This window comes from Leptosomus discolor, chromosome 27 (genome assembly GCF_034619465.1).
Source record: "Leptosomus discolor isolate bLepDis1 chromosome 27, bLepDis1.hap2, whole genome shotgun sequence".
In the NCBI taxonomy this organism is placed as follows: domain Eukaryota; kingdom Metazoa; phylum Chordata; class Aves; order Leptosomiformes; family Leptosomidae; genus Leptosomus; species Leptosomus discolor.
In genome coordinates, this window is record NC_141417.1 from 3,331,412 (window position 1) to 3,359,064 (window position 27,653).

Here is a 27,653-nt window from a genome sequence, read left to right on the forward strand (position 1 = left end):
TGGAATTGTTCAGGGGTTTCCAAAGTGGTTTATTTTTCTTGTGGTGTTCAACATTGCAGGGCTCGTCCAGTTCTCACCTCGGCTGTCCCCTTCCCCGTGTTCCTGCGCAGCGACAGCTGAGCATCACTGGCAGCACAGGAGAGATGGGCTTTATGAGCTGCGTGCTGCCTGAGGACCTGCTGGTGGCCATCCTCTCTGAAAGGCTGCAGGTACGTGGGGTGGGGGCAAAGGCTACGTTCCTGCTACAGAGAGACAGGCAGTGAGGAACAATTCGGAGAGGAGGAGGTCTGTAGCTGCTGTTGGAGGGGTCCCAGGCTGTGTGCAGGGATCCTTGGGTGAAGCTGCAGATCCCTAAGTTGGCAGAGCACGGGGAAGGATCAGAGCTTGTCTGAGCTGAGGCACTTGGAACAATGACGGCTGGTGTCCTTTGACCTTGGGGTTTACTGACTCGCTGAGAGCCCAGTGCCTGCGATAGCTGACTTTCTCTCCTTTTCGACTTGATTCACAGCTGAGTGACTGCTACCAGGGCGTGGTGTTTGATGGCCTGGAGACCCTCTTTGCCCGCAGCATGGCTTCTGCTCTCCTCTGCCTGCTCAAAGCTGTCAGAAATCGGCCATATATCTATTTTGTGAACCTCTTCCAGGATTATGCTTCTCTGAAAGCCAGGGAGACAGCTGCAAAAGAGCAGGAAGGTGAGACTGTTCGCCTCTGTACCTCTCAAATCTTCTCCTCTCAAGCCCTCAACCTTATCTGTGTGTATCTGAGTTTCCAGTAGGGCTTGTAAGAAATGTTTTTATTAAACCTTCCTCCTTCTGCCTCGGTATAGCCAGCACTCAGCTCCCAGCTGCTTAAAATACAGCAGAGCTGAGGCTATAAGCCTTGCCTTAGTCTCTAACGTTAAAGCTTGGGCACAAGTGCAAGCTGTTGTGGCTCAGCAAGTGGCCACTGGCCAGCTGTCCACAGCGCTGGTGCACGTGAGCCAGGTAAGGCCCGGGAACTCGCTGAGCAGCGACAGTTTGGGGGATTATCTGGATTTTGGAGCGGGGTATGCGCTCCCCAGTATCCCCTGTAGGGTGATAGGCTGGGTCAGGAGAGAGTTGTGACTCCTTGCAGCTCACCTGGAACAGCAGGCTTCACTTGCAGTCGCTAATGGTTTCTCCTCTGTTCTGTGCTGAAGGACGGGAGCGGGAAGAAGCTGCCAGGAGGGAGAAAGCACGTCTCTGGGAGATGGATGAGGAAGAGTACAATGCCCTCACTGAGGAGCAGAAAACTGAGTTTAATAACAATATCCGACAAGTCCAGCGTGAGAGGAAGAAGAGGTCTGTAAGCCTTCCATGGATGACTCCCCAGGATAGTGTCCCTGCAGGGTTTCCCTGCTCCAGAGACCTTGGTGGAGCTCAGAGGGGTGACAGAACAAAGGCCAAAAGTGTCCGTTCCAGGCAGCACAAAGATGGCCAGTTCCACCTCCCTGGTTCCCAACAGAGGAAAGACCTTCCTCTGGTGAGATGAGAACATCTTCTCTCCACTTTAGTGGTGAGCCCTGCAACTTAGACGCTGCATGCAAGGAGCTCGTCTCCGTGCTCGACTTGCCGCTGCACTTAGAAGTGTCTCTGTGTTGATTCTCATCATCTTCATCCCCCCGTCACCAAACCAGAGGGGTTGTGGTGTGGGTTGGTGTGAGGCGTAGCTGTGCTGGCTTGGTTCAGATACCAGTCCTGCCATAGATGAAGCCCTTGCAGTGCTGGTCTCCCAGGATTTTCCTTACTGAGTGATACCAGCCATAAAAGCTCCAGCAGCAGATGAGCCTGGGAGAAGCTCTGATCTAGCAAAGCAGCCATGTTCAGGAGGATGGGGAGGGTAAGGGTAAGCCTGTATTAATCCCCGCCTAAAACTCGGGGAGGGACTTGCTTAAAGCAAGCATTTCAGCACTTCTTGCAGCCCCAGCTGAAGTTTGTTTCCCTGGGAGGGTATCACTAGGGCTGCTTCAGATGATGATTTCCAGGACAGGCAGTACAGGTCATGGCTGGGTTGCAGCAGCAAATCTGGTGGTTCAGACCAGAGGAGGGGAGTTAGTGCAGCCTTTGCTTTCCAATGGATGTGGTTACTCTCACTAAGGAGCGGGCTATGCCCGGGAAGAAGGGCTGGATCAGCCAAGTAAGTGCTGGTGCAGGAATAAGTAAGTGCAAGTGATTTGTGAGCTGGTTTACACTGGGAAATGGAGAGGGCTTCAGGCATCAGTGCGGAGCGACGGTGGATCAGCCTTCAGCAGTGTGCCGCAGGTGTCCAGGCGGACCTTCTTGAGAAGCAGCACAATTTGGACCTTAGGACAGCAAAGCCTAGATTCGGCTGGCCCTGGAGGTCCCCTCCCACCTTTCCTCATTTTGGATGTTCCCAGCCTCCCCAGGTTGAGGGAAGTCCGTGGAGATGATCTAATGGTTCTGTGTGCCCTCGGGGTCGATGGATGAAGTGCAGAACCAGCTGGGCTTACAGCGAGCCCAGATTTCTGGAGGTGACTCTCAAGGTTGTTTTCTGTTTGTCGGCATGAAGGGAGCTGGAGCAGCTGGCTCGGGAGATTGAGGAAAAGCACCAGCGGGAGCTACAACGCTTGAAGGAGGCAGAAGAGCTGAAGAAGTCGTCTAGGCAGGAGAAGAAAGAGCTTGGAAAAGACCAAGATAATGCTTCAAGAAGGAAAAGCCAGCCTGGAGTCAGGCAGGTAGGTGGTTGTGTTTATAGATGAGTAAAAGCCCTGGGGACCTTCCAGCTGAGCTGTGCCATCCCCGGGAAGCCAGCAGCCACACGCAGTGCTGGGGACGAGTATGTAGCCCTGAGGAACACGTGGGGCTGTACTGGGCAACAACAGCTGATGCTTGATCATGCTGCTGCTTCACCCAGGGTGTTTTCCCATGGGTTTGTTGGTAGAGCTGCTCTTCTAGGATCGTGCTGCCTTTGAGTCATGGCTTCACGCAACTCCATCCATTCACTGTGAAGCCCTAGATAGTTTTAGTCCAGCATTTCTGCCCGCTCTGCATGTGACTTACACCTCTGAGACATGATCAGTCTGGGATGTGGTCTCTTTTCCTCCATGTCTGGCAGGAGATCCCACCAGGCCTTAGGTGTTTGTTAGCAGCCAGACTTCCCAAAGTGTCAGGGATGCTCAGCCCACCAGAAACGAGCCCAGAGGGACTGCACAGGAATAGGGATGCGCCTTAAGTTCCGTATTTGGGTTGGGGAGTTGTTCTGTTTCTCAGCTGGTTTGCAGGACTCCTCATCAGCCTGATGCTGGAGAGTTTGGTTTCCGTTGAGCTAAACTGAGTACCAGCTGCGTTCTGAATTGGGATTTGTAGAGAACCTAGCACAGACCATGGATGAGGCTTGGGGTGCTATTGCAAAGATCATCACTGTCCTACTGCAGCTACCCCATGGTGTTCCCCAGGGGTCAGTACTGGGTCCAGTCTTATTCAACATACTCATCAACGCCCTGGCTGGAGGGACGCAGTGCACCCTCAGCCAGTTTGCTGACAATACAAACTGGGAGGAGTGGCTGACCCGCCTGAAGGCCGTGCTGCCATTCAGCGAGACCTGGACAGGCTGGAGAGCTGGGCAGAGAGGAGCCTCGGGAGGTTCAACAAGGGCAAGTGTAGGGTTCTGCACTTGGGGAGGAATAACCCCCTGCACCAGTACAGGCTGTGGGGTGACCGGCTGGAGAGCAGCTCTGTGGAGAAGCCCTGGGAGTTGTAGACAAGAAGTTGGCCATGAGCCAGCCATGTGCCCTTGTGCGTGCATTAGGAGGCGTGTGGCCAGCAGGTCGAGGGAGGTTCTCTTCCCCCTCTACTCTGCCCTGGTGAGGCCACATCTGGAGTGCTGTGTCGAGTTCTGGGGCTCCCAGTTCAAGAGGAACTACTGGAGAGAGTCCAGCGGAGGGCTGCTAAGATGCTTAGGGGGCTGAGAGACCTGGGACTCTTTAGCCTGGAGAAGACTAAGAGGGGACCTTATCAACGCTTATCAATATCTGAAGGGCGGGTGTCAAGAGGATGGGGCCAGGCTCTGCTCAGTGGTGCCCAGTGACAGGACAAGGGGCAACAGGCACAAACTAGAGCACTGAAAGTTCCACTTGAACGTGAGGAAAAACTTTTTCCCTCTGAGGGTGGCAGAGCACTGGAACAGGCTGCCCTGGGGGGTTGTGGAGTCTCCTTCTCTGGAGACACTCAAAACCCGCCTGGACACGGTCCTGTGCAACCTGCTCTGGGTGACTCTGCTTTAGCAGGGGGTTGGGCTAGATGATCTCCAGAGGCCCCTTTCAACCCCTTCCACTCTGTGATTCTGTGATTTGTGTCAGTGCTTTGAAATGCTCACTGCTGTTTTCCTGCTCCTCCTGCCCAGAATATGAAGACATTGGCCAGCAACACCAGTGCATCCACCAGCAACCGGCTGGATGCCACCAAGGGGGTAGACAAGAAGGGATCTATAAAGGAGGACGCAAACTCTGCAGGTGACAAAGTTCCCCTGACGGATGCCTGCCCAGCAGTGGTTGTGCAACCCTCAGAGCCAGAACAGGGGGAAACCAAAGATGAGGCCCAGAGTGACAGCGAGAAGAACTTGACCCTGAGGTTTGAGATCTACGAGGCATCGCAGAAGGATGTCGCGCACATTTTGTCATCCTGGGACAGGGCTCAGGGTACCCTGCTGTCCCCTCTGAATCGAGAGGAAGTGCAGCACCAAGCAGAAGACCAGCGCCAGCGTTTATCCAGCCACAGGAGCCGGAAGAACAGCAAGAAAGAACGGCTGGAGAAAGCGCTCCTGGAGAAGGAGCGGCTGGAGAAACTCAAGGCTCTTGAGGACACCAAGTTATCTCCGCTGGAAGAGGAAGGTGCAGAAGGGTCAGACAGAGACCAGGATGTTGGAGTGCCCTGCTTGGACATCCAGGTGCTGAGCTCAGCAGATGTCACTAAGATGATCTTGGAGAGCGGCAAGCTGCCGGCAGCAGAGCAGGTAAAGCCCCGTGAGGCTCAGATGCTGAGCCTGCCGTGGTCTGGGCCCTGGTGCATTGTGTCCCACCAGGTGACAATGGCACAGAGCCTTGTCCAGGCCACTGGTGATGTTCTACGACAGCTCCACAGCAGTCACGTGGCTGGGGAGGTTCTCACCGTCCCTCAGATAGGTGGAAAGAGGGAGTGCTCTCTATTCAAGCACCTTGTCTGTTCAGAGAGTTTCCCGGTCTGTAACTCATTAAAAATGGTCCCAGGGCAGCTCATGGTCACGGTTTCCTTCAGCTGAGTCACTCAGAGGAGAGATTTCTCTCTGTAGGTCCTGGCACTGCTCTGGAGCCTGCCCACCCCCCTGGGTTGAAAAAAAAAGCGCTGTGCTCCATAGAAATAAAAAAAAAAAAAACATGGCCAAAAGTTTAGTGTCTTTAAGGAAGTGTGAGGATGAAGGTGATGGAAGTATAAAAAGGGTTTTTTTCTCTTATGCTTTTAGATCCTGGATGACCTGGGACTGGGTCCCTCAGGGCCTCCCATTCCACCTACCACTTTTTACTCTGTGATCCACTACCCGGAGAAGCGGATGGCCCCTGCAGCCGGAGAAGCCCTCAAGCACTTCATCTTTGTTGTGCCCGGAGGTGCCCCTGCGGAAGAAGAAAGGAAGGATCCAGAAAGCCTCGTGGATGCTCCCGCTGTGCCCACAGTGAAGGTGCCAGGGTGGGGGCCAGGCTGGATGGGGGGCAGGTGGGCTGGCAAAGGATCGCTGTGGAAGGGCAGTGAAGGCATGATGGGGCCCCATGTCTGCAGGCAACCCTTGTGTCTGTCCAAAAGAGACAGGGCAGTTCTGTAAAATGAGAGGAAAAAACCCCACCTAAACCCCTCACCTTCCCTTGAGGAGAGCACGCTGGGTGGGGAGGGGTCCTGGGCAGGGAGAGGTGTCGTGGGCAAAACAAAGTCCGATAAGGAAGACCAAGTCCGTGGGCAGATGTGGTGGGTTGTTTAGTCTCTCCTGTTGAACCGAGCTGCAGCTTTCTTTCCAGAGTGGGGATGTCTCGGGGCAGGTCTGACCTCTCTCCCTTTTCTCTCTCCCTCGGTGCAAAGATGCCGGAGGAGCAGGTCACCCCAACCAGGGGCCAACGGAGGAAGCAGAAAGCCGCGGGCAGCCGGAAGGCTGCGAGGGAGAAGCAGAGCTCTGGCCAGGGCAGGAGAGATCTGCAGGGGCTAGACACAGGAGCACCCCCACCTTCCCCTGCGGTGCACCAAAGCAGTGTGGACATGGTCCCATCCCTGGGGAGGTCCGTCAGGTGAGCTGTGAGGGAGGAGGTCATCCCTCTGCTTTACGGCCGTCTTGCCAAATAAGGTCCAGTGTCCCCAGCTCTGCAGGGACCCTCTGCCGGTCCCTCCATGGGATGGCCAGTCCCTGACCCTCCTCCTTGCTCGTTTGCTCGTTAGCAATATCTGAAGCCTCCTTTTTAATTGTCAGGCTGAGCAGCTGCCGGTGGATAGTGCCTGCCCGTGGCGAGGTGGAACTGACGGTCCACTTCAGCTCCGCAGTGACGGGCCAGTTTGATCAGACCCTGCATTTTGAGATCTTGGGGACAAGGCGCCTGTACCAGCTGCACTGCAGGGGCACCTGCCTGTATCCCACCATCAGCCAGGACCCGCGGTAAGGCTGGCCTGCGGGAGCCTCCCCCACTGCTCCCCGCTGAACTCAGAGCCAGGGCTGCCCCTTGTGCCCCAGCGACCTCCTGGCTTGGGCAGAGCGCGCTGCCTGAGCCGCCCAGCATCTCTTCCCGTGCTTGGAGCTGGGAACCAGGACTGGTCCTCAGCCACCAATAAGGGTTATGGCTTTCTGACCAGGTGTTCTGCTTGGAGCATCTCACGACTCCTCATTCTTCATTTTCTCTGCCCAGGCTGGTGTTTCCTTGCTGGAGGAAGAGCAAGGCAGATGATGACATCATCTTCAAGCAGTATGTCATGAACACGGGTGTCTTCCACTTTGGACCACTGCTGTGTGGGAAGTCAAAAGACCGGTACGTGCTTCCTGCACCGAGTGAGCATGCTGAGGCACTGCCTGCCCAGAGTGAGGGCAACACATCCCAATGTTGGGACGGGCTCTCCAGAGCCTTGTGCCTTCATGGACACGCTTGGGGACACGCTGCCCTGGTGGCACAATTCAGGGCAGGGGCCCAGGCAGAGACCTGGGAGATACATGGGGCTGAAGGACCACGGATGTGTGAACTTGAGGCAGAGAGCAGGCACATGAGTCTTGGAGGACCCGGGGAGAGATGGAGCTGATCTTGCTGCTTGGTGGGTGCCTCGGTGGCCACAGCCACATGCTGCTTGCAGCCTGAAGGTGACTTGGGGCAACTTGTGTCCTACCCCACCACATCTCAGCTTCACCACCTGTGAAATGAACTTTGTGGTGCTGCTTTAAAGTGCCTTGAGCTCTAGAGGTAGACTGAATTATTCTGCTGATGGCTTTGTAAGCCGCTCATTAATCTGTAATATTAGTAAGACTTCCTGATTTGACCTGCCAATATGTGTGTGGGGAAGGAGGAAACCTGCAGAGGAATAAAAATGGGAATTACATTTTTCTGATCCTTGCTGCTGGATGAAACCTGTCTAAAAAAATTGTCATAGGTGCTGCTGGCATATTTCTGGTTTTAGCATCACTTTTTGTTTTTTTTTTAATATTAGAAAGGAAGTTCTTGTCTTCTTGGGAGCTCTGGAGAGCTAGTGGCATTTTGACAATCCAAGGAGATTAAATCAAAACAGTTTAAAAACCAAAAGAGGATCTTTAGCCAGGGTGATGAATGGTCTAGGGTTTCTGTTTGGTTTTTTAATGCTTTAACTCCGAATTGTGTTCCACACCCGAGAGAAGGGACATTTGTTAAATTTAGCATTCCTCTTGGGAATGAATCCCTTCTATTTCCTTCCCTCAGACTTTGAGCTAATCCACGAAATAGGAGGTAGTCTCATGACTTTTTTGAAAGAGAGAAGCTTAGCTGTTTTTAAAACCTCTTTTCAAAAGCATTTCTTTATACCCTGCAGAGAAGGAAACCCAACAAAGAAGGGGGAGGAAGCCGTGTGCCTGGTGTACTTTTATTTTTCCAGGCGCCTTTGAATTCATATTTTGTCAAACACTCTTTAAGGGGCCTGTGTGTTGTCACGCTCCTGGGATGGAGGCACCAAGTATAGGGGCAGACATCAAAGTGACGCAGGGATGAAGACACGTACCATGGAATGTGCCCCTGAAAGGGATCCTTTTTCTTAGCCTACCTGTTGGACCGTGGTCTTCCAGCACAGCCTCCCACTGCCTGGACACGGTGCTTTCCTCGATGTGTGATAAAGGCAACGGTCTCCTCTGCAGCCTTTTCCCCTTTTGTGGACAGGTACAAGGCGCCGCCCTCTCCCAGCAAGTGCGAGAAGCTGACCATCCTCAACGTCAGCCCCTTCGAAGCAGCAGTGCATTTCTTCTTTGAGCAGGATCGCAAAGCGGGCACGTTCCTTTTAGACCCCCCCAGCATGAGGCTGAAACCTAACGAGCAGCAGGTAGGAGACGGGCCGGTAGGGCAGGCACCAGCAGAAGTGCCCAGGAGCCGTTCTCCCTGCTCACTGGATGCTCTTGTGGTTTTTGTTTTGCGGGGACGGGGCTAGGAGCTGAGCGTTTGGGCGTACCCCACTTCGGCCGGCCTCGTGGAAGACAACCTCATCTGCTGCATTCAGGAGAACCCCGAGCCAGTGGTCTTCCGCCTGTGCTGCCAGGGGGTGCAGGTGGAGCTGGGGGTCAGCCCCAAGGAGGTGCATTTCAACAAGGTGCTTCTGCACAGGTCAGTCATCCCGTGGTCCCTCTGCTGGGGACAAGAGCTGTCGGCAAGCTCCTCCTCAGCGGCTACTCAGGTTGGAGGTTGGGCTAGCATCTCTCTTTCTCCCAGTGGTTCCCAGTCTCTTGCTCACCATTCCTTGCTGGCTTGGATATCCCTTGACAGCCACCAGCTCCATAGCCCCCCAGCAATCCTGTGTGATGAGCATCCCGATGCATTTGCATCTTGTCTGCTGGCTCAGAGAGCAATCCGGTTGCTCCTCCTTATCTCCCGTCTGTTGGATACACTTCTAACACCAAGCTCTCCCCCAAGGACCTCACTCCTCAGGCTTGTGGCAAAGACAAAACATTAACTACAGTTTCAGATGCGTGGATCGGGCTGCTCCAAGTTGCATTCGGTTGCAAGGCTAGCATGACCGCCACACAACTGGTGCTGCCTGTCTTTGTGTCTCTGCAGGCGCGAGATCAAGACCCTGGTCCTGAGAAACAGCACCCCACTGCCCATGGCCTGGCGGCTCAGTGGGCTGCAAAACCTTGGCGAGGACTTCTCTGTGTCACAAGACAAGGGCACTGTTGGTCCCTGCACAGAGTTTGTGGTGTATTTGTGTGTCAAGGCCACGAAGACTTTCAGCATGAAGAAGATGATCCAACTAGAGGTGAGGGGGACTGTGCCCTCCCTGGCAGAGCAGGGCAGTGACCAGCCCTGTGCTCTTAGGGATGGAGTCTGTGCTTGAAGGTTACCCTGCAAAGAGGGCAAAAGGATGAGCCTTGACGACATTCCTTTCAACCCGCGTGGCCAGGGGGCCACGCCTGTAGCAGCAGGGGCCTCACTGAAGGTTGAAGTTTTGGAAACTCAGTGATGACTAAGGCGCTCCTGTAGCTGAGCTTCATGGGGCAAGTATGCTGTGGAGTCAGGAGGAGACGTACCTGATGGCCACCAGGGTGCTCTGCCCCCAGCTGCTGCTGCCTCTGGGTTCGCCAGAACACACAGCGCATCCCTGAGCATCCACGTCGCCCCAGATGACCAGGTGCAGCCTCTGCAGGGCTTACCCTGCGTTATGAGGCTGCGTCCCGAGCCCGTACTACAAGCACCTTGCTGCTGTGCGTGGTTGAATTGGTTGTCCAGACTTGGGCGTGCTCCCTGCACCCATCCTGGCGTCCATCTGGGGCTCATAACACAGAGCAGCAAACTCTCACTCTGGGGTTTGGTTCGCTGTGGTTTAGGGCTGCCTTTCAGTGAGGATGCTGGGTGATTAAGGGGAGAGGGGTGGTTGTCAATGCCACCTGCTCTGGGACACCTCACCTACTTGTGGTCGTTTTGACATCGCTGTGCCTCCCAGGGTGCTTTGGCAGCAGGTTCCCCACTGTAGGAGTGTGGAGTTGGGCTGACAGTGTTTCTTACTGCAGCAGAATCGCGCTGGGTCAGCCCGCGAGATGAACAGGTTAGGAAAGCCTGGGAGTCCGCAAATGCTTGTGAAGCGGGGGAGGCCGCGGTGGAAGCAGCCAGCAGAGACAAGGACTTGTATGTGGTCTACCAAAAGCATTTAGGAGAATGGTCTAAGCAGCGTTTTGTTTCTTGCTGCCTCCAGGTTTCAGATGCAGAAAACGTCCTGGGGGTTGTTCAGACTGAAAATATCCAGATCGTTGCGGAGGCTTATGATGTTGCTCTGAGCATCGACATTCCTCAAGGTCAGTGGATGCCTCCAAAACAAATTGCTATGGCAGGTGGGCAACCAAAGCACTTGGGATGGGACGGGATGGGATGGCATGCAAGGGTGGCACGGATACGTAAAGCACATGTCCTGCAAGCTGCGAGGAGTAAAGCACTGTCAGGGCACAGCCAGCCCTGCATCTGTCACCTCTGAAGTGTGGAACTTCCCGTGCAGATTTATTTGGGGGCTTTGAAACAACAGTGATGTCAACAAGCAGTTGGCAGCTCCTGAAGGCTCAGCACGGCAATAAAGTTGTTGGATCTGTGCTTGGAAGCAAGGAGTTGGAAGCCGAGCTCCTCAGCTGCTAAACCCTGCGGATATTCTCCGAGTAAGGAGAGAAGGGGCAGCAGAGTAGCCAGAGAAAACTTCCAAGAACAGAAACTTACTGGGAAGGGGTTTGTGCCTCCTGAGAACTCCAAATACGTACCTTGTCACTCGGTGTAGTCTGCAGCAACCCACAAATATTCACCGTTTCTTACCTCGCTCTGTGGGTTTTCTGCAGGTGCAGATGGTGGAGTGGATTTTGGAGTCGTTAAGGTCCTGGATGATGTGAAGCAAGTGCTGACTCTGAAGAACAAAGGGAAGTACGACCTTGCATACAGGTGGGTCCAGCTGCCTGGTCTGTGAATGTGTGGTGCCACCATCTGCCCAGGCCTGTATTCTCCTTCTGTTCATGGTTGGAAGCTGTTCCCCTGCTGGCTGCCTCATAGTCTGGGTAAATACAAAACCTGGGCTCTCGAACCTCAGCTATTTGGATAGAGAATCCAGCCGCACACCAGCATTTCTTCGCAGCTCAGCAGGAACCAGAAGGAGAGACTCTGAAATTGAAGCCGCTCACTGCTGAGATTCATTGCCTTTCTTTGAGGGTCAGCTCATGTCTCTTTGAGACTCTTTAAAGGAGGGAATGAAAAAATTTGGTGTCCAGGTTAGCTTGCAACACTCGTGATTGTCCGCACTCTGTGTCAAGACGTGGGATTCCCCAAGCAGAGCTGGACTCTTTTTATTTTTCTGATGGTCCTGTGCAAAGTGCTGGCTGTGCTGGTGCCACCTGTACTTTTAACTGCAGACGTTTTGTTCCTTCCCTTTCTTCCCAGTTTCAAGCTGGAAACTGCAGATAGCAACATACCCGACTTGGCATCCCACTTCACTATCCAGCCGCAGAAGGGCATGCTGACTGCCTCCAGGTGCCCTGTGCAGGTCCAGCTGCTCTTCCAGCCCAAGATGGAAATGAATGTTGAGGACAAACCCATCCTGCACTGCCAGGTGAGCTGTCTGGGCCAGGCGGTATTAGCACACCATGGCTTGGGAGTGTAAGCAGGACATGTCTTCTGGAAGGAAGGCTCTAGCTGGGCAATCCTCTCTCATGCATATCCAACAAGGTCTTTCAGAAACCATTTGTGACACTTGCGAAGTGGAGCTGAAAATCTGGCTCTGGAGGAGGCTGGTGGGGACTTGGGGTGGCATCGGGGGAGGGAGAGAGGCTGGCCTCTGTCCTATTGATCAACCCGTCCTCTGGTTGCAGGTGATTGAGCCCAGCCTCTGTGAAGGAGGCGAGACCATCACCGTGATCCCAGTGAGGGTGTCAGCGAAAGCTGTGTTCAGCAAGTACAGCATTTACCCTGCCTCGCTCATCAACTTCGGTGCCATGACGCACGGTACCAGGAAAACCTGCACCTTCACGCTGGAGAACAAAGGCATCCTGGACTTCAAATTCTGTATCTACAAAGCAGACCAGGAGGTAGCTCTGTTGCCAAGGAAAAGGTGAGAGAAGACTTGCACCATCCTTCCTGCCTGAGGTGGCACCACAGCACGGCTGGTGTGTGACAGGCAGCCAGGACAGCCGGGTTGTTGTCCATTGGCGTCACTGGCTTGTGAACAGGGAGCAGAAAAATGCCTCCGTATCCCCGTGTGTAGGACAAAGCCGGTGATACAGCCGGTCTGTCGATAAGCTACAGCCATAGGTTGATGCAGGCAGCCCTCTGGAAGCAGGAGGACTTTCCTCCATGGGGAGGAAGGCCAGCTTTGGCCTTGGAGAAAGGCAGGGGAGCTCAGCATGACGGCTGTTTCTGCTTTCTCCTCTCAGCTCACATCAAATGACATCTGCCCACTCCCACGAGAGTGAAAACTTAGGGAAAGAGACTCTCTCAGTCAAGCAAAGCAAGCCGTCACTGCGAAAGGACACCAACCCCTTCATGCAGGTGGGTGGCTCCTGCTCCCCAACACGTGCCGCTGCAGGTGGTGTGGGAGGATGCTGCTGTGCCCAGGATCACCACGGGATGGCATGTGGTCTTGCATGACGGAGGTCCATTGTCTCCCAGCCACAAGCAGAGGCAGGAGCTGCTCAGTCCCACTGACAGTCCCACGCTTCGGCTCAGACCTGGAGTTGTGGGGTCAAGAGAGAGGAGCAGGTCCTGTGTTTGGTGGCTGCTAACCCAAATAGGTCTGTGAATACCAGAGATGCAGACCATCCCTGTTTGAACTCCCAGTCTGTAGATACCAGATGATCTTGCTCGTTCTCCTTCCCAGCCCGCTTTATCTTCTTCCATCATTTCTCACCGTTATTTCTGCTCTCCTGTTTAACCCCTGGAGGTTTAAGGATCCCAGCTACCACCTTCAGCCTTTCCACGCAAACTCCTTTCTCTGTGCCACTCGGGACAAGCCTACACCTCCTGCCAGCTTGTTCATGTCATCCTGGGGCTGCCTCTGGACTGTGGAGTCATCCCTCCCTGCCCTGGGACTAGGGCCTTGGGCCCAGCTGAGGGCCAGGGAGTGGCTTACTCCTTGCTGGGGATGCCACAGGTGAGGCTGTGAGACATCAGCCTCTCCTGGGACTCTTTCTGCAGGCTCACATCACTCTAGGCATGTTCACCGTGTCCCCTGGCTTTGGCTCCATCCCTCCTGGGGGCCAGCGGATGATCACGGTGGATTGCTACGCAGAGCCGCTGGGGACGTGCAAGGAGCACCTGTCCATCGATATCAGCGACAGAGACCCCAAGGACAATCCCCTTGGCATCCCCTATACCCTGTTGGCCGAGTCCTGTCTCCCAGGTACGTCCTGTCCACAGGTTCCCATGGCCAGCCCTGCTGCTGATCAGCACCTAAACTTACTGCTTGGATAGAGAGGCACCCTGACCCCGAAGTCCCATCTTAAAAACCCCAAAGGTTCCTGTCCTTTTCAAGCCCAGCAGCGGGGAGAGGCTGGGAGGGATGCATGGAGGGAGAAAAGGAAAGTAATAACCTTTAAGACTGAGGGCGACTGAGCTCCAGCCCCACAGCCAACTCCCCCACCCAGGGCTGGTTTTTGCAGTGACCTGGGCAGAAAGGGCTTATCAAGCCTTCTGAGAGGCCAATGGGGTCAGCAGGAAGGCTTCTCCATCCTCAGCCCTCCCTCTGGTCTGCTCGCAGCATTCGTGGTTGACGACACAGAGTCCATCTTTGAGGAGCATCGAATCTGCAGCAACATCAACCTCTGCCAGGTCCTCCAGACAGTTCAGGACAAGGGCGTGTTCATCACAGATGAGAACAAGTTTATCTTCACCAATGTTCTGGTTGGGCACCAGGCCACAGCCCGCTTCAAGATCCGCAATGTGGGCAAAGTCCCCTGTGACGTGGTCCTGTCCATCAAACCCATCCATGGCAAAGTAAGAACAAGAGGCCAAGGTGACTGCTGCCAAAGGCTGTGTGGGAGCCGGCCTTGTTCTCCAGATTTGTTGCTTCCTCTTGCCCGGACTCGGTGTCCAGCTCAGTGCAGGTCAAGCTATAGGGGAGAGCAGCAATGCTGGGGTGACAGTTGGGTTGAATTCAGCGTATCTCAAGCGACGTTTTGGCTCACCCCTCTGGGTTTTTGGTGGGAGACCTGAACCCTTCTGAGCACCTCTTGGAAGCGCACTCAGAGCGGGGCTTTTGCTGGACTGATGTGCCGGGGCTCAAAGCAGACCGTTTCCTCAGGCTCCCTGGTCTTTTCCTTCTCTTTAAAGGCCCATTCTAGGTTATCTGCAGGGGTTTTCGTGCAGTCCCCGCCTGCCTGCCCAGCGCTCAAAGCAAGCTTTTGCACTCCTGGGCTTTATGGCAGCTCCCTGGGCAAGGTCAGCACCACTCTGGAGTCCCTCCCTGAGATGGAAGGAGCCTGTCCGGGGAAGCAGCAGGGAAGACGTGCTGTCTGGGGCTGTTCCCCATGATGCATGTACGAACAAGACTGCATCACGTTGAAGGATGTTTCCCCCTAACGCCTCTCTGTGGGTTCCCCCAAGCTTAACAGCTGCATCAGCAACGTTTTCAAGGTGGATCCCGTTCGGATGTGCGTGCCCAGCCACTCCCACGCCTTCGCTACGGTGACCTTCACTCCGCAAATGATGCGGAACTACCAGTGCACCTTTGAGGCTTCCCTTGATGTCCAGGCAAGGTAAGTCACCCCGGGAAATCTTGGGGGGGACCTTTCTGATAGCTGCCTCTGCTCTAGAAGCATGGAGACCTCTCGTTAACGCTCTCTTAGTAGCCTAGGGAGGGTACTTGGCATTAGACAGTATAGGAAGCTGTAACTACTAGACATAGCAGAGCAGGAAAGTGAAGAGTCATAATTTAGCCTGTATGAGTAACGGCGAGGACAGGCAGCCAACTGGAAGTTAGTGAATCAGAAAAAAAGGGAGATGTGCAACAGCTGAGCTGGGGCTTTCCAAGGGCAAAGGATCAGGTGTAGGGGTTTCTGTGCCAGCAAGTCAGTGTGTGTTATTTCCTCCTTGTCCCTATGCTCCTGTGTGATACCTGGGGTGCAGGAAGATCTTTTCTGTTAAAGGAGTGATCGGACCCCTTTAAGAGGAGCCCAGTTCCTCTGTCCTGTGTTTGTACCGGGCTCTGACCTGCTCTTCCCCAACCCGTTGGTCACTGAATTGGGCCAAGATGAGTCAGTTTGCTGCCCTAATAAGCAATTCATTTTTTTAGTGTCCTTGGAAATAACCTTTAGTGATGGTGTTCTTTATTGGTTTTTCCCTTCTTGCTTTTACACTGGTTTTGTGCTGTGCTTGTGCTTTTTGCGTATCTCTCATATCACCGCAGCCAGTGAATTTGCCATGTCTCATCTGTTGCCTCATTCTTTCCCTGCTGTACTGCGTGTTTCTATTAAGTGAAGGGATTTTTGGACTGGTTTTCTGGAAGGTTTCAGAGCAGATTCCTCTTGTGAATGGCCCTGATCTGACTGGGGGGAGAGGGGTGAGGGGGAGCTGTGTCGTGGGGTACGGGAGCACCAGCCAGGGAGAATGCAGCGGGTGGCCCTTGCTCCGTTGCTTGCCGAGTGGGGAAGGGGTTAGTGCCAGCCATAGTGGTTTCTCCTCTGTCTTCTGCAGCCCTGCAGCAACTAAAGCACAAAGCCTGACCTTCGATATCAGTGGAGAGGGGAATCTGCCTCGGGTGACGGTCCTGCGCCCGGTCCTTCACAATAAGAGAGGGAACCCGCTGCTGCTCTTCAAGAAGCTGTTGCTGGGCGCTTCAGAAAAACTCCCTCTGGTCCTTCGTAACGATGGCATCGTACCTGTCCAGGTGAGGACCTGCTGTGGAATGCTCTGGTCGGGGAACGAGGGCTTGTGCCATGGAGGAAAGGTCCCAGAAAACATGGCAGACCTGGGAACAGGTCTCAGAAATTCAGTTGAAGCAAATGACTGACTTCTACTTTCCAGAAAGGGAATTCCCCTTGGAAATGTGATTTTCTGGCCAGTCTAGCCTTTTTGGTTAAAGACAACACAAGAAAGTTGGTGGGGTATTTTTCTCCTTGTCTTCTCACGTTTTGGTTCTCGTGGGGGCATGTGCGGTGTCCTAGTTAGATTAGCTTGTATTTGGTCTCGTTTTACTACATCTTAATGAAACTCGGTTGTAGTTTAATGACATTCTGCTCATTGCTTTTAGTACTTTCTGTCCTGTTTGGTTATATTTTCATTGTATCCCAATGCCTCTGAGCACTTTTTTTTTCCTGTCTGATTTCACCTAAACCTCATGCCAAGAGCTGTGCTGGAAGCGGGGCGGCGTGCCGGGTTCCCCGTGCTGAACCAGCAGCGGTGCAGTGTCAATCCGTGTGCCATCCTGTACCCACACCAGTGTGGTCATGCTCTGTGTTCCCTTTTTTCAGTTGATGATAGACCTGTTGGATGAAGGGGGAGTTTTCTTCTTGAAAGCCAGGTCCACCACACACTGCATTTACCAAGCTGGGGGCACGAAGGAGGACTCTCCTGGAAAAGGTAAAGTCCTTAACCATGAAGTGTGGTCATCCACGCAGGGAAATGTGTGTCCTGCTCTTGGCTTGGCCAAGCAGCAGCCAGATGTTAGACATAGGTTCTCTCCTGGGGCTCCCTGTACCCCTAGTTTTGCACGGGGACTTTTACAGGGTTTTCTCCTAGCAAGTTGTAGGAAGCTTTTCTTCTGTTCTGGACACGGTGGGTTGAGTTGTGGGGGACTGTCACCACTTCAGCAGACTGTCTGAGGTCTTTGCTGCATGTGGGAAGTTACCAGCCTGAACAGAGGCAGCCCTTGAGCCCACAGCAAGCCGACAGAAGCCAGAACCACTGTGACTCAGCTTTACGTACGGCAGGAGCTGGCTGGATGCAGCTTGAGTGAGAGCTGGGTGTTAAGCTGAGGTTAAGACACTTCAGCAGTGAAATGCGTGGTGGTGTCATAGTCTCGCGACCATAGGAGGAGGGTCTGGAACTGTTGGTGGGAGAACCTGCGCTTAGAGGCAGCTGGGTTTCAACCTTTTGTTCCTCTTACACCCCATGGCAGTATTTCCTCTGCACACTGTATCACTTGTCTCTGATTTCCATTGCCGTGCAGAGAGGAAGCCTCACACCGCTCGCCTGGTCCTGCATCGTGGGGAGTTGGCAGAGTTTGATGTGCTTTGCAAACCCACCGTGGCCCAACGTGTGGAAGGGAAGATCCACCTGTCCGTGGTGGACAACCCCTACGAAGAGACCGACATTCAGCTCGTGGGTGAAGGCTACGAGGATGACTTCACGCTAGATAACATCCATGGACTAGTGGCAGACAGCACAGAGGGCAATCTGGAGGAAGACGTAATTGAGGGTAAGAGGGGAGAGGCTGCCAAGGTGGAGCAAGGAATAGGAAAACTGCCGTTTCTGCTCACCTTGTGGCAGTGCAGGTGTGGTCTAGACTGAGTGAACAGATCCCGTTGCCTTTTGTAGCCTGCAGAGCAGCCACACTTGAGAGCACAAGGGAAGATCCTCTGTCAAGGGAGAAGCTTGCAGGCTAGCAGGGAAGGGTCCGAGATCCCAGCATTCCGCTGAGTATCTCTAAAAGAAGGTCTACCAGCCCATGGTGTTCTCTGAAGACCATGTCTGATAATCTGTGTCCTCTCTATAACCAGGACTGTGCTGTCGCCCACCAGACTGGGTGGTCTGTGAGGGTGCCAGCCGTGTGCACAGAGGCAGTGCCTGTGGTACTGCATGTCCCTCTGCACAGCCAGAGCCACGTGTTTAGGGACATGTCAGGGTGTTGCCCTGAAAGTGGTAGGGTGGGGACCTGCCTCTCTCCGAGGGAGGAAGGCTTGGAGCAAGGAAGGGTTGGACATAGGTGTGTCTGTGCGTGTGAGGGGGCGGGACGGAGCTCACCGCACACTGAGATCCCTTGCTCTTGTTCTGAACAGCTGCCAGAGTGGATCACATCCAGTTTGGGGACTGTCACGTCGGGACGCCCTACCCCGTGACCTTCACGATCACCAACCGCAGCAGGGTGGAGGCGATGCGGTTCGAGTGGCTGGCAGATGCCCCGTTTCACTTCTCCCCCCAGGTGAGCTTGGGTGGCTCTGCCTTTCCCCGCTGCTCGAGCCCTGCCCGGCAGGTTCCCGGCAGCGAGCAGGGAGTCGCCAGTGCCACGCAGGAGGTGCGATCCCTGGCGCTGCTGGGCAGGGCTGTCAGCCCCGCACAAAGGGCTCTGTCTCACGGGAGGTGGCAGCTTTCCTTTGTACTTCTCTCTACCAAACCTCAGACAAATGCAGAGGAAGATGCAGATTCCTGGTGCAGCTGCTCACCAAATCATTCCCTTTGCTGTCCGTCCTGCCCTTGCCAGTGATTCCAGTTTGGTCTTGGCTCTCTGGTTCTCCCTAGGTGGGACACCTCCATGCTGGCTGTGCTAAGGACATCACAGTGACCTTGAAATCGGATGTCGCTGTCACCTTCAAAAGGCACCCTGTGAAGTGTACGGTGGCTAGGATCTCCTTCCCGCTGCCGCCAGAGCAGGTTACCGACTGGGACGACTGCCTGCGCTCCATCAAGTGGGTGGACACCACGAGGGGCCCAGCAGCCAGGTGGCCTGTCAAGAAGAAGGTAAGAAGCCCAACAGCAAAAGCTAACGGAGCTTCCACAAAACCAACTGCCAACGGCAGCAGACCGTCTGCAGCTCCTGCTCCCTCCTGACGTTTAATCCACCCGTGAGGGTAACCAGCCGTGCGCTTTAGGGGAGGGGTGGGCACACAGTGACCTGATACGCTCACGCAAGATGGGGAAGTCTCTTTGGCAAGAGGAGTTTTAGGCACTTGCAAACTATTGGGCTGTGCCAAAAGCTGAAGTGTTGCAGCCTGTGTTGAATGGGAGGTCACACCTTGTGGTAACACGTTTGATGGTGTTAAGATCTCTTCATCTCATTCGGTGCCGTTTCACCAAGAAGGAGTCAAATCCACTGCTCTCCGTCTCTTGGTTTGAAGTGGAGGGCAGCACCAGCTCTCTCTGTGTGCTGGCTAGCCCACCAGCACATTGTGAGTGAGCTCCGAGCTCTGTCTGCGCTGATAGCAGAGACTTTGGTGGCGGTCTCGTGTATCGTGCGGGATATCTCCTTATGGAGCAGCCCAGGCACTGTACGGCAGCCGTGCAGGAGTCCGGAGAAGTATCATCTTCAGAAACTCTCGCTTTTACTATCGTTATTGCCCAACACCCTTTTCTTGGGTGATGATTCTTCCCTAGTTTGTGACCATTGTGAGACCTGTAAACCAAACTTCCCCGTCAGAGCCTCAGCAGTCAGTGGCTTTCCTAGGGAGTTCATTCCCATCTCAAAATGCTCAGCCCCAGCCCCCGCCAGTGTAGCTGTTGCCCCACACAAGACGTCTGGAAAGCCCTTTCTCCGAAGACAAGAAGGAAAAGGTGCTTTCTAGCTTTGTTCATTCTTGGGGTTCTCCGTCCACAGAGCTCCAGCAGGGAAACTTAATCCTAATTTAGAGCCCTGCTGGATTTATAGGGGAGCCAGGCAAAAGGTCAGACCCTACACAGGGACTGATAGCCAGTCATCGTCCCCATGGGTGTATGGTGGTGACTGCTTTGATCAGTAGGTCGAAACAAAAACTATAGCGGAAGGGTCAAATTTTGTCCCCTTTCCGGGGAAATAGATGGGAATGGTCCTCTCTAGTTCCTCTATGTTGCTGATTTTGGAGGCCAAGAGACTCCCTGCTCAGGCTGGCTTTCTGGGCTCTGCTTAGTGATTCTTCCCTCTCCTGTTTGGAGGTGATCACAACGGACCCAGAACCAGCTCACACTGTCCTGGAGAAGAGCAGCCGCGAGGTGGAGCTTCACCTCAGCGCTGTTGTTGACTATGCCGAGTTCCAGCTGGATACGGACACGATTCAGTTCAAGGAGACCTTGCTCTTCCAGACGAGGACGTTCACGTGAGTGCTGGAGGCCGGGCAGGGAGCTGTGAGTGGGAGCTGCCTTTGCCCAGGGCTGACCCAGTGTCTGCTTCCCCAGAGCTGTGCTGTGCTCTCTGGTGGCCTCTGCTTTTCCTTCTGCTCGTGGTCCTGTGCCAACAGAGGTTACACTGACATGTTTGTGGATCAGCCACATAAACCTCTTCTAATTTCTAAGAGGCTGATCAGCCTCGGAGGGGGGTGCTGCTGCCTCTGGGTCTGAGGTTGCAGCTTTTGCGCATCTTCTGGCAGATCCTGGGGGCCTGGAGATCTCCCACATGGACCTGAGTCCCTTCTGGGGCTTTATGTTCAGGTTCGCCTGCTGTTCTTCCGTTTAAACAAATCATTTGTCATTTTGTCCTTTCCAAGTCCTGGCTGGGGCTGGGTGCCCACAAAGCCAAGCAGGAGATGGTGGCCACCATCCTGCCAAGGCAGGCCAAGAGAGGTTCAACTCTGCCGTGCCTTTCCGCTGAGAACAGCTGTGGGTTTTCTCTCGCTGTGTGTTGCCTGTCCTCATCTGCCCGAGGATGAGTTTGCAGTCGAAATAATGCCAAACCAAGACATAAAGACCAGATTAAGTCTCCTGAGCACCATGTCTGCCCTTTCCTCTTTAACTTCCAAACTTCGAGATATTTTGTCTTGGGGCAGCCCAGGGCAGCGAACTAGACGTGGCAGAGTTGTCTGGGGAAGAAGCTGCTACTCGGCATAAAGAACGGGTTACCAGGAGCCCACTGTACAGTGTTACTTCTCTACTCGCTTTGTTATTTACTGGATGTTTTGTTCTCATTCCTCCCGGTCGCTTTTCAGTTTCCAGCTGTCCAATACCGGGAACGTGGCCCTGGAATACACCTGGATGGCAGCTGCGGAGGATGAAAGGTCATTGAGCCACAGTGGGGAGCTGCTCCCACCCAGTCTGGATGGTAAGGCCCTGGCTCTGTGTGGCAGCTGGGTGCGCCTGGGGTGTTTCAGTTGGTAGCAGAGGGCTCGGGGAGAAGACCGTGCCACTTCACCCCAAGACACGAACGGCTTTTTCATCCCTGTCCAGTCGTCCGCTTTCATCGGCATCTTCCCAGCTGCAGCTGGAGACTTTCTCCTTGCACCCTCTCTGCCTTTCAGACCCTCCTCTGCCTGCTCTGGCACTCGTGCTCTGCAGGGGAGCTGAGCCTGGCTCAGGGGAGAGCCACATTGTGGGTCAGAACTGGGAAGGGGGACAACAGGGCACCTCTTTGGGAAGTCTCTGAGACTGGGACAATTGATGGTGTAGCAATGAGTGAGCTGGCCTGCAGTCACCGTCTGTGTGCAGTTCCCCAGTCCAGGGCAAATCCAAAGTCCCTGGCTAAAACTAACCCTCCTAACCGGGGCACGGGAGTGTTTGCTGCAGGTGGAGACCCTGCTCACAGCAGCCATCGGAGCTCAACGGCGGGGCCGTGACTCATTAACCTGCGGTAACATGGTTGTGTCTGAGTGCACGGTCTCCTTGGGAGCACCACGGTTCTGCGGGGAAACAGGGCGGCGTGTCCGAAAGGTCTCATCAGGAACAGGAGCGAGGAGAGCTGTCAACCCTTGTGTTTCCTAGTGCAGGCAGCTTGTCCGATGGTCAAGGTGGGAGACGTCAGCCAAAGTCCTTGATGCTCTGAATGTGCTTATCTCCCTCCGGGTCCTGGTGTTGGCTCTTCCCCCGCACAGGGCACGCTCATGCTGAAGCCAGTCTGCTGGGCTGTGCCATCAGCTGCCTGGTCATTAGTTACGAAAGCCTGGCAAAGAGGAAGGCAGGCAAGGATGCGAAGGACAGAGCAGTGCTGTTCCCCAAAGCCTTCTCTCCACCACGCGCCAGAAGCACAATTCAATGCTGTAGGCCCCAGGGGAGCAGGACTTCACACTGTCCTTAATGCTGAGTGCTGAGGCTGGCTGTACTGGGACGTGAAACAGCACCCAGGAATTTTCCCAGGTGCTGTAACACAGACATCTCTACTGTTAGTTCCTGGACATGGTTTGGGAACGAACACTGGCCAGAAACAATTCTGCAGGAGAAGTTTGCACCTAGCTCCCCGGTCCTGGAGCTGGAGGGAGTTTAACAGCACGGAGTGAAGCAGCTGGCTTCAGTCCTGGGCCCATGTACCTTGCTAACAGAGACATAACCTTCCTGTGCGTCATCTCAGTGTCTTTACAGGGTGAGGTTCAGCGGTGGGTTTTAATTGGAGCAGTTCTCTGGGTCTCTGCTGGGCCTGTATACTTTCACTGTATTGGCTGCCCCCCACCCTGTTCTCCCTCCTGTCTCCCTCCTCACTTTCACACCTCTCCCCAGGACTTCCTGGTTCTATGATTTATCAAGCAGGAACGCAGAAGCTAAATGCAAACTGAGCCCTCTCCTGTTCTTCACTGGAGGGAGTCCTGCTGAAAGCACTTGGCCAGAGATGCTCCAAGTGCACCCCAGCTCCCTTCTGTCCACCTGCAGTGGGAGGCAGGGGTGCTGGAAACAGCGGATTTTCCCCTTGAAAGAAGATGTCCTACTATAACCTCTTCCTTACAGCAGGGGATTTCCTCTCCTCCGCTTCTGGTGCCTCTCTGAAGCTCCAGTCTAGCCATTGTTCAAGCCAGCTGGGCAGCACTCTGGAGCGGGTCTCTTCCTCCCCGAGCTCGTCTCTGAACACCACCAGTGCCACCCCACCGTTCTCTGTCGAGCCCTGCAGTGGCACCATCCCTGCAGGACAGGAGCAGCTCTTCCAGATGAAGTTCTCCCCTGTGTACGTGGGGGACTTTGAGAGCCGCATGCTCTGCAGGTAGGAGAAGTCCAGGTTTGCTCACTTTTCAACTCCTGCTTCTGCTGGATAGCCGTGGGAATAGCTGTGATGGGGTGGGTGGGAGTGCAGAGCTGGGGACAGCCGGCCCCAGAGAGGCAGCAGGAGCAGCCAACATACAGCGGCAAAGGAAGGTGATCATCCAGCCTAGGGAGAAGCAGGTGTGGAGACACTGGGAAAAGGCATTGTTTCACCTCCGCTGCCTCCGTGGTGGGGAGTGCAATCCTGTTGGATTTGCTGCTCGATGCTTGCAGAGGCAGGCTGCAAGGCTACGTGCTGTACAAGGAGGCAGACAAGCAGCTGGCTGGCTGAAAACATGAGTCTGGCTAATACCTGTCCCTTTCTTCCTAGTATTCCTAACATGAAGCCAAACCAGGAGGGCCCAGCGGTGGTTGTGAAGGGGAGAAGCCTGATGCCAAACTGCCACTTTGAACTGGAAGACTCTGACTACCTCACTGCAAAAAGGCACAGCCCAGACTGGCAGGGACCAAAGGGGACAGCGTTGGATCTCAACACGAGAGTGATTGAGTTCACGGCAGTTGGAGTGTGCAGCAGGAACAGCAGGTAGGTGTGGGCACGGCTTCTCCTGTTGGTGGTCTCCTAGTCATCCCCCCTAACCAGAGACCTCTCCAGCTACTCTTCCAAGCCCCAAGGCACAGCACAGCTGTGATCTGCTGCCACTTGGCCACCAGTCTGTTTTGGGGCTGGAACAAGCCAGTCAGTGACGACCAACTGGGCAATTTTTTGTCCCTTTCTTCAGTAAGGTGTGGGTCAGTCTGGGAGGACCATGTATCCCCAGCCTGTGCTTTGTGGCCAGGACGACCTTTGTCCCTTTGAAGAGCACCCTTGGGACATTCTTGCTGCTTTGAGATGTCAGTCAGATAGGCTGAGTGAAGGCTGCAACCACAACAGAGAACACCATCTTCCAAAGGAGTCTTACTGGACTTGATTTTACCATTCTCGCTTGATCTTACCATTTTAACTGCAAGGGTTTGGCTCATTTCTTTGCTAATGTCCAGGACTGGCAGTGCCTGATGTCTGCTACAGGACCAAGTCAGTAACATCCCAACGCCACCTTAGTAGTCCTTTTTGCTTTGTGTCCCCAGGACCTTCATGGTGATGAACCCAACCGATTCCGTGTATTCCTTCCAGTGGACTTGCCAAGACCCTCAAGGCCCAGCAGAACGGGTGGCTTTCTTCTGCCTCACAGAGAGAGGTCAGATCCAGCCAGGGAAGAAAGCAGAGGTGGGTGTAGAAAATTAAGAGGGTAGATCCAGTACACATGTATGCAAGTTTAACACTTCTGCACTTACTGGGCATCCCAGCTCACTGTGAGCTTGCCAAGACCATGAAGAAACCTTTGACTGCAGTGTAAGTGAACTGGCAGATGAAGCTGTTGTCACCCTGTACCCTATGTCTGCCAGGTTTTGGGGCTGTAAGTGGCCCAGCAGCCTGTCTCTGAGCTCCCAGCAACATAAGGTGGAGGTTCCTGGGGTTTCTTGGTGGTATCAGCTGTGTCCCCCACCCCTTACCCTGCCAAGGGCAGCAACTATCCTCCATTTGCCTCTTTCTCCCGCAGATGAAGTTTGAATTCGTCCCTCAGCACCTGGACATCACAGAATCATTCTGGGTCTTTACAATCCCTGAGCAGAGCGTTTCAGTCCCGTTCCTCTTGGTGGGCAAGACCACCGACCCGCTGGTGACTCTGGACAGATCCCACCTGAACTTCCACTTGGTGTTAACTGGTGAGCACCGTGGTTGTACCTTACACCCTCCCGTGGGGACCGTTCCAGGGACCCGGCAGTCCTATTGTTCCAGCTGGCTCCACCAAGGAAGCTGGAAATGGAAGCAGGCACTTGTGAGCAGATCATCCAGCTCCTGGCACCCAAGTGTACGAGGGAGAGGAAGGGGAAGGGAGGAAGGCATGTGTCAGGGACATGGCACGTGGTTGGGGCTGTTTCCAAAAGGGGGTTTGGGGGTGATGCAGGGGAGCCCCGGGGGTCAGAAGTGCATTTTTGTGTTGCCAGGCTGCAGGCAACGCTCCTCGCTGCAAATTGCCTGCTGGGCTCAGCCGGCAGGCAGGAGCGCAGCAGGCAGTGGAGGTCTGGTGGCCAGAGGAACAAAAGGTTTTCAGCAGCTTCTTTGTCCACTCCCCAGGGCACAAGGTACACCAGACTATCTATATGACCAACCATGAGAAGGAAGACTTCAGCTTTGCTTTCAGAAAAAGTTCTCTCTTCTCGGAGGGATGCAACGCCTCTGTGAAAATAGAGCCCCTGGAAGGCTCCGTCGCTCCTCTTTCAAGGTAACAGGGCTCACAGGTCAGATTGCCTCAAACATAGTACCCAGCGTTGCACTGTTGTTTTGCTTTTGAGGCTTTCTCCCCTCCTCAGTCACCAGGTGACTCTCAGCAGTAGCATACACCTGCCTTGTTCTCTTCCTTCCCGATGGGGATGCCATGAAACTGCAGGGCTCTCCATAAAGTGGCTGTGTTGGGGTTACCCCGGTCTTCTAGGCCCCCTTCCTGGAGAAATTTAGGCTTTGGATCTTCCAGTTCTGATGATAAAAACATGTTTGAGGGTTTTAACCCTGTGACCCCCTGAGCCAGCAGCCCTAAGCGTGCGAGGTCTCCTCTCTTCTCTCTGTTCCACCACGCATGATCTGTACAAAGCCACCAAGAGCGGCAAAGCACAGAAGCAGCACTGCAGCCCACGTGAGGGACAGCAACAGGCTTACACAACTAGCGGTGTTTTGCAGGATCACCTGTCAGAAAACAGACGCTCTTCTCTTGTAAACGGCAGCCATGACTTGCGATCAGACGTGGTCATGAGTTCAAGCAGTGTAACAGGTCACTGGTCCATCTGCTGGTCCGTCATGGATGTCCCTGTGCCCACTCGTAGCCTGCCTGGGTGCAAGGAGAACCTGTTAGCTCTGAGCAAATGTGACATGGCTTAAAAGATGCTGAATTTTGGCTTGCCACAGGGTGCAAGATAAGAGAGCACCCTGCATCAGCTACTGGGCCTCGCCTGAGAATTGGTAATTCCTTCCATCTCTGTAGTTTGGCTGCATTTGATCACATACCCAGAAATTACCCACAAAAATTACAAAGAGGCACTTTGGTGGCACCCGTGTGGTACTGCTGTCATGGGAGGTGGATGATTCCTCTTTGCAAAGAGGATGTTACCGCTGCCATGTAGATCGGAGAGATTGGGGAGCTCCACGAGTGCCCTCCTCTGTGTTTGGGACAGAAGTGGGGGCTCAGCCCAGCGCTGCCCTGTAGCACGTGGGCAGGGCAGGGAGGTCAGCATTGGCTCAGGATTTGCTGCCGTGTTGTTGTATCCTCTGCTGTTGCATTGCATGGAATCATCATACCCTGACCAGGGCTCACCAGGGCTTGCTCCGCAGCAGAAAGCCCTGGAAGGGCAGAGCGCTGCTCCCGGTTTCTCCCAGGCCTGGGGTCTCACCACAGCCGTTGCCCAGCTGCTCTCCCGCAGAGCCGGCACTGTGGGGCCAAGAAAGCAAAGAGGCAGTGAACGGAGCAAAAAAGGTCTTCTCTCCCCAGGTTTCCCATTACAGTCGTCTTCACACCCACACTAGAAGGAGAGGCAGTCTTCAACCTCAAGTGCGACGTCAAGAGGAAGAGCCAGCCCCTCTGCCTGAATATCAAGGCCACCGGCTATAGCATGACCGTGTCTGTCAGGAGTGAGGACAGCAACGGCCCTGTCACCACGCTCAGCACGGAGAAGGTCAACGTCATTGATTTCAAGGAGGTGAGCCGTTCCCTGAACCATTTGCCCCACGAAGCCCTGCCAGTATTGGGCCTTAACCGGGAGCTTTGCCGATGCATTTGCACAAGAGGGAATGCTTTTCTTCATTTATGGGTCTCTGGAGGGAGGGAGGTGGATTTTTCACACCGGCCGATAGCTGAATGGGAAAGATGCAGGAGCACATTAGGAAGAAGCACTTGCTGGGCCAGCTGACACTGCGTGTGCTCCAACCCCTGGTCCTCGCCGCCTTCTCCCCGCAGGTACAGCTGAATGAGAACATCAAGCGCGTCTTCAGCATCTGCAACAACAGCGAGTTCAGCTTCCCCTTCTCGTGGGAACTGAGCGGCCCTGCAGCCCATAAGCAGGTCCTTACTGTCACCCCTTGGACGGGCACCGTGCGGGCGGAGGGGAAAACGGAGACGCAGCTGGCTTTTCACCCCCAGAAGATGTGCTCTTTAGAGGGCGTAGAGCTGAAGCTGCAGGTGAGGCACCAGCGTTTCGTACGGGACCTTCACCTTCCCTCCGCAGCAGCTTGGCAGCAGGAGCCCAGAGCCAGGGGTGAGCTCCGTCACTACAGAGCCTGAAGGAGGTAGAGAGGCTCCTGCTGCCAAAATAGTGAGCCTGGCAGCTTCTGAATGGAATATTTTAGTAAGTGCTTATCCAGGACCACTTTGGGAAGCACTTTTGGGGCAGGACATGCCCCCCAGGCCCTCTCTGCCACTAGTTTGGGGAGGGCGTGCAGCCTAGACGTGCGTGGGGATGGAGCTGTTTCTCCTTGCCAGGCCCCTCCTGAGTCGGGTCCCACAGCTCCAAAAGGTCTTGCCAGCACGTGGCTGCGCAAAGCAGGGATGTGACTCTGCAAAAACCTTTCCCCCTCAGACCAAGCCTTCCCCTTTCTACTTCT

The 27,653-nt window shown here is 54.4% G+C and overlaps 1 pseudogene; it reads left to right on the forward strand.

Moving 5' to 3' along the window:
* The window catches only part of LOC147413517 (axonemal central pair apparatus protein HYDIN-like), a 115,702-nt pseudogene that overhangs the window by 80,116 nt on the left and 7,933 nt on the right, over positions 1-27,653 (forward strand).